Source organism: Mus musculus, chromosome 2, assembly GCF_000001635.26.
Source record: "Mus musculus strain C57BL/6J chromosome 2, GRCm38.p6 C57BL/6J".
Lineage (NCBI taxonomy): Eukaryota > Metazoa > Chordata > Mammalia > Rodentia > Muridae > Mus > Mus musculus.
In genome coordinates, this window is record NC_000068.7 from 86,524,201 (window position 1) to 86,531,018 (window position 6,818).

The following is a 6,818-nucleotide window of genomic DNA, read 5'->3' on the forward strand; positions in this document are numbered from 1 at the left end:
CATGATCAGAAAAATACATATATGTATGCTTTGATGTACATGTTATTAAATGATACACTGAAAATTTGAACTATAATCACTAAATGTATGGCATTAATTATTGCTATTTGAATCACAAAGGAAGAAATGTGAAAGAAAAGTAATATAAAATAAGGACATAGCTAAAGGAGCTGAAGGGTTTGCAACCCCATAAGGGGAACAACATCAACCAACCAGACCCCCAAGAGCTCCCAGGGACTAAACCACCAACAAAAGAATACACATGGAGGGACCCATGGATCCAGCTGCATATGTAGCAGAGGATGGTCTTATGTGGCATAAAGAAGAGGGGAGGCATTGGTCCTCTGAAGGCTAGCTGCTAAAGCATAGGGAAATGCTAGGATGGTGAGAAGGGAGTGGGTTGGTGAGTGGAGCACCCACATAGAAGTGGAGGGAGGGAGACAGGATAGAGGGATTTTTTAGGAGAAACCAGGAAAAGGGATAACAGTTGAAATGTAAATAAATAAAATAACTAATAATAAAATTGAATTAAAAAGCAAAAAATATTCCTTGTGGAGTGAAGGAATTTGTATGTTCTGATATTGCTGGGCCCTTTATACATAAAGTGATAGACTTCAATTTTCTGATATGGTGAACAATATTTTTGACTACATTTTATAGAAATATACATAAATATAAAATTTATGTAAATGCTAAAGCATTAACAATACATTTTCATACAAGCAAATACAAATATGTACATGAACAGCAGAGTATTTATTGTAAAGTTCAATTTATAAAACTAATTGAAATCACAAGAGATATTTGTACTATTCATTAATATACAGAAAAACCATTGCTACCCTCGTTAGATTTATAGACTTTAAAACAATTCTTCTGTGCTACATCATTTCTTAAACTGCATTTTTCATCATCTGCTTCTTCTTCCTAGAACCTTTTTCCTTTGCTTTTACTTTTTTTTTTTGACTAAAACATGTAAAGCAATTGAACTGATTTGTTGTAAAATAAAGTTACATTAAACAACATGTGATTTCTAGGAAAAGATATTTTGTATGGTTTTCCCTGTTTTTCTAATGGAATATTTTACATCTTTGTTTCTTAAGCTGTAGATCAAGGGATTCAACATAAGGATGATTAGGGTATAAAAAATAGAAGCTGCATTGTCAGTGTTTAAGGAGTGACTGGACTTAGGTTGCACATACATAAAAATCAATGTCCCATAGAATACAATAACTACTGTCAGATGAGATCCACAGGTGGAGAAAGCCTTCTGCCTGCCCTCAGCAGAGTTCATCCTGAGAATAGCTCTGAGAATGAGCAGATAGGAAACAAGGATGACCAGTGGTGAAGAAATCAAGTTAATAGTTGATAATATTAAATTTAAGAGTTCACTTTCCTCTTTATTTGAGCAAAGCAGAGCTGTCAAAGGAGGACCATCACAGTAGAAATGGTTGATAATATTTTGGCCACAGAAGGAAGAAGAAAAAATATTTATGGTGGCTATGAGAGCGACAAATATACTCTAAAGGTATGGGATTGTCACTAGGACCCAACACACTCTTTGTGACATAATGACATTATAGAGGAGTGGTTTACAGATGGCGACATAACGGTCATAAGACATTGCAGACAGAATAAAAAATTCACTAATAATGAACATGCTAAAGAAAGCAAACTGGACAGCACAGAAATGAAATGATATTCTATTTTGGTCTACAAGAAAACTTCTTAACATTTTTGGTCCCACAGCTGTTGAATAACCAAGGTCAGTAGTAGCAAGGTGTCTGAGAAAAAAGTACATAGGTGTTTGTAGCCTTGATTCCACCATGGTAAGGATGATCATGCCCAAGTTGCCCACCAGTGAGAAAATATAGATGATGAGGAACAGTCCAAACAATGGGGCCTGCAGTTCAGGGCGTTCAGTTATACCCATCAGGATGAATTCAGTCACCAATGTGAGGCTGTGGTTTTCCATCAGGATTATGGTAAAAGCTGTTTTGAGTAGAAACCAATGCACAGTGAATAGATTTCAAATATCATATTATTCAAAGTAGCTTAAGTAAAGTATATTGAAACATTTGCAATTATTTTTTAAAAACAATCTACATACATACATATGTAGATATGTATATATGTATTATATATGTGTATATATAATGATACATATATATATATATATATACATATGAGACATATATATATAATAGATGCAATTTTCAAATGTGGCTGGAAAGACACAGATGTGGATCTTGTTCCTTAAGCAATGAAAGTTTTAATCAGAGAATAACATAAATCTTTGCCAACAATACATCCTTTACTTACGAAAACGAGAGAAGTCACTTTATTTCAATATTAGATTTTAATTAATATAGAAAACATCCTCCTACACTTAATATGTAGCCAAGGGCTCCTTTAACCTCAAACCTTAATACTCTCAGGACATGAGAATGTTGCTATACACACTGAAGTATGTGTCTAGATTAACATATATGAATATATAATATATGTGAAAAATAAAGTATCTTAATTGTATATAATTGGATTCATACAAACATTGATAAAATTCATTTTTCTCGTACTTTTATTGCTGATAAGATTACTACCACATTGTGATATTTGATAATTTGATAATTATGGTAACATGAAAAATATGTGCCAATAATAGTACATATACCCACAGAAAATTCTAGAAATATTTAATAGTCTAGTTTCATGTGTAGTTCTACAGAATCCTAACAGGTAAAAATGGAATATTTGGTGTTGTTATCACAATCCATATTAATCAGATCTATGAATAAGTTTAGCCTTACCCATCAAAATTGTCTTAAACTCATAATCTATTGATTTGAAGAAACCAAACACCGTGTAAATGAGAGTATCTGTGAAATCGTCTTACATACTACCTAGCACTAGCTCTGGTAAAGAAATGTGAGATGTATGAAATATTTTCTTAGTATTTTTAAGATCAACAGGTTTCTGTATGGATTTTGAAAACCTGAAACAGAAATAAGTGATCTAACAAATCTGTGCTTTCTGGACATAGTTACAAAGATGATAAACACAGGGTTTTCAAGCAGTAACTGGATATACTAACTTTCCTGGTAGACTTTTCTTTGATATTTTCTTCATTTACATTTCAAATGCTATCCCGAAAATCCCCTATACCCTCCCCAACCCTGCTCCTCAACACACCCACTCCTGCTTCCTGGCACCCCCCTGTACTGGGGCATATGATCTTCGCAGGACCAAGGGTCTCTCTTTCTTTATAAGTGTGTGTGTATATCAGGCATGATTCAGTCGTAGTTTTTTGTTTGTTTGTTTGTTTTTGAGACAGGGTTTTTCTGTGTAGCCCTGGCTGTCCTAGAACTCACTTTGTAGACCAGGCTGGCCTCGATCTCAGAAATCCGCCTGACTCTGCCTCCCGAGTGCTGGGATTAAAGGCGTGCACCACCATGCCGGGCTTCATTATAAACTTTTTAAAAGTTAGAAAAGTAAACACATCTATATGTTTTCTCTAAAAATATTCTGTTAAAGTTTCAATTATTTACATTAATTTAACATAATAGGTTTTAATATTACACACACACACACACACATTCTAATTCCCCTCTCACATTTTATCTTTTTGATAGCTATTTTCTTTATCTTAGATGGTCCTCTGGGTTTAGAGTAATGTTTTTAAGTGATACTTAGTTAATTTAGGGACAAATATAATTGAGCATGGTAAGAACACATAATCATTGATTTAATACTTGTGTTCCCAAACTCCTTTCTTTAAATAAAATCACATAGATTTTATTTATTACCTGATTCTCATCTAAGCCATTCTTTAGTAATAAAATTGACTGTATGTGTGTATCTGAGAGAGGGAGAGACAGCGAAAGAGAAAGAGATTTAGAGGTTTTTACAAGAACAAAATATCATAGAAATTATTTCTGTGTATACTTAAAGATAGGTAATAGCATTTTCCCTCTCAAGATCAGTGAAAGTGTTCAAAAACTAACGTGAAATAAAGAAATGAAGAGGTATATTTCCTGTCCAGGTGTCTTGGAATATTAGAAAGAGTAGACAAGGAAACAAAAATGAGAACTTCCTGATGGTGATAGTCTAGTAAAAAAAAAAAAAAAAGTCATACACGCCCTTAGCTTAAACTACAGGGCTAACTGTGCCACTCTCTTACCAGCTGTGAAATTCCTGCCTTCATTTCCCTCCCTGGTTCTTGGTTGTGTTTCTGAGATATATTTTTGTGTATTTTAAAACCATAGAGTCTCTCCCTGAGGAGACTTCAAAAATATTAATTACCAGCAATTTTTTGAAAGGCTAATGAGATAATGCCTAGAGGTTATAAACTCTCAGGATCAATTTGTATTCATCTGTGATTACTTACTTGTTGAATAGGCAACCATTCCTACTTACAGCATTTACTAACAGTATTGCAGCTAAGTTCTCAATGGTAAATTTGTGCTCTCATGTTTATTGTAACAATATATACAATTTTCAGGATGTAAAACTAACTTAGTATCCAATTATGAATAAATAAGCAAATAAGATATTTCATATAAAATATAGTTCAATTTAACTTAAAATTGTAAGGTGTGTTACCAGAGACAAACGTAGACGAATGAGGAATGAAATAATTCTCAATTATACAAGGATAAAAATGATGTTTTCTATTACTGGAGCTGCATGAAACTAGAATAGAGGAAATCAAATTAAAAGGTGAAAGGATCAATATTATCGCTTCAATTTTGTCTATATTTGAACAAATCAATGATAACAAAGGAAGACTCTCACAGTAGAAGTGACTGATGGCATTGTACACATAGAAAGACAAAGTGAAAAGATTAACTGTGCAGGATCGGGTATAGGAGAAATCAGGGGAGAAGTACAGAGAGTCAGGAAATTGAACAGAGGTGTATGGCAGTAGAAAATGGGAAACTGGTGGTTAGCCACTAGAAAGTCTGAGATGCCAGGGAAGCAAGAGGTCCCCAGGACCCACTTGGGATGACAGTGGCTGAAATACCTAATACAGGGAAGATAGAAACTATACAGTCCATACCCGGGGGATATGTATGGACCCCTGTTGATGGATGGAGCTACCCACCCATCCCAAAAATTTTAACCTAGAATTGTTCCTGTCTAAAGAAAATATAGGGACTTATAATGGAGCAAAGACTGAAGGAAAGACCATCCAGAGACTGGCCCACCTAGGGACCCATCCCATCTGCAGACACCAAACCTAGACACTATTTCTGATGCCAAAGAAGGGCTTGCTGACAGGAGTCTGGTATAACTGTCCCCTGAGAGGCTCTGCAAGAGCCTGATTCAGATGCTCATAGCCAACCATCAGACTTAGCATGGAGACCCAAAGGGAAGAGTTAGGAGAAGGACTGAAGGAGCTGAAACGGATTGCATCCCCATAGACAGAACAATATTAACTAACCAGACCCTCCAGGGCTCTCAGGTACTAAACCACCAATCAAAGATTACACATGAAGAGACCCATGATTCCAGCTATATGTGTAGCAGAGAATTGCCTTATCTGGCATTATTGGAAGGGGAGCCTCTTGGGTCCTCTGTAGGTTCAATGCCCCAGCATAGGAGAATGCTAGGGCAGTGAGGAGGGAGAAGATGGATGGGTGGGAAATCTCTCTCATAAAAGCAGGAGGGAGGAGTGATGTGATAGGGGGCTTGCAGGAAGGATAATAACATTTGAAATGTAAACAAATAAAATAACCAATAAAAAATCTTAACTGTGAATAGAACAGTCACAATTGAGCTATAAAATAAAGATTGCACCAGTAACCAAAATACTATTCTTGACATATGAGTATCATAAGAGCAGAGGCTTACAGTGGCTAGAAAGTGGTCAGAGGACATTGAAAACAGAATTAAAATCTTACAAGTCAATATTCTAACCAAATATAGAAGGTTAACCGTGTATCACAAATGCTAAACTATACCGTTTTTTGATCAACAATAAAATTTCTTATATTTTGGTTCCAACAGCTATTGAATAAACAAGAACTGTAGTAGGTATATGTCTGAGACAGAAGTACCTGGAGTCCACCACAGTAATGAGGATCACGCTCAAGCTGTTTGACATTACATCAGATAGATGATGAAGAACAATCAAAACAGTGACACCTATAGCTTAGGGAAATTTGTGATGTCCAACAGGATGAATTAGTTCACCACTCTGACCACTCTGAGTTGTGCTTCTCCATTCTAGCTTATCAGACATTTGTTGTTGTTGTTGTTAAGTAAAACATCATATAATCAACAGGGTTTAGTAATTTTGGGAGGGATTTTTATAAACTATTATAGGTAACATAAATCTAATTCTTTTAATTTTAATACATAAAATTCCATCATTAATACACATACATAACACTCGTATTTATGACTTTAAAAACAGAAATACAAAAATGTTACAAAAATGTTTCTGAAACATCTCTGTGTTGTGGATGGAACTGGTGCTGTTTGTGTTTGATTCTAATTCAGATTCTTCCAAGGCCATCCTGGTCTGAGCAGTGAATCACAGACTCAGGGTTTCATGTAATCCTTCTAGTGAATAAAGAAACCAATCACTGGGTGAGTAGGCAGGACTTCCAGGTCAGAGAAAGGAAGATAACAGCCAGGAGAGAGATTTGGGGTTTTGGACAGGGATAGCAGGAGGACAAGGTGTAGCTACAATTAACCCCTGGTTTGGATGATGAATCCACCAGGATTTGTCACCAGAGGCTTTAGATTATATAGGGCTTACAAGATTAAGATTCTAGTTGTGCCCAGCAGTTAAGATGCCATTGATTCTGAAC

At 35.4% G+C, this 6,818-nt stretch overlaps 2 pseudogenes across 1 annotated transcript; both read right to left on the reverse strand.

The window, feature by feature from the left end:
* Positions 1-1,460: 1,460 nt before the first annotated feature.
* Olfr1077-ps1 (olfactory receptor 1077, pseudogene 1) lies at positions 1,461-4,227 on the reverse strand (annotated as a pseudogene). Its single transcript, NR_033507.2, has 2 exons — positions 4,181-4,227; positions 1,461-1,992 (listed from the first exon to the last, which is right to left on the reverse strand). The product of NR_033507.2 is annotated as an olfactory receptor 1077, pseudogene 1 (transcript).
* On the reverse strand, positions 4,589-6,219 carry Olfr1078-ps1 (olfactory receptor 1078, pseudogene 1; annotated as a pseudogene).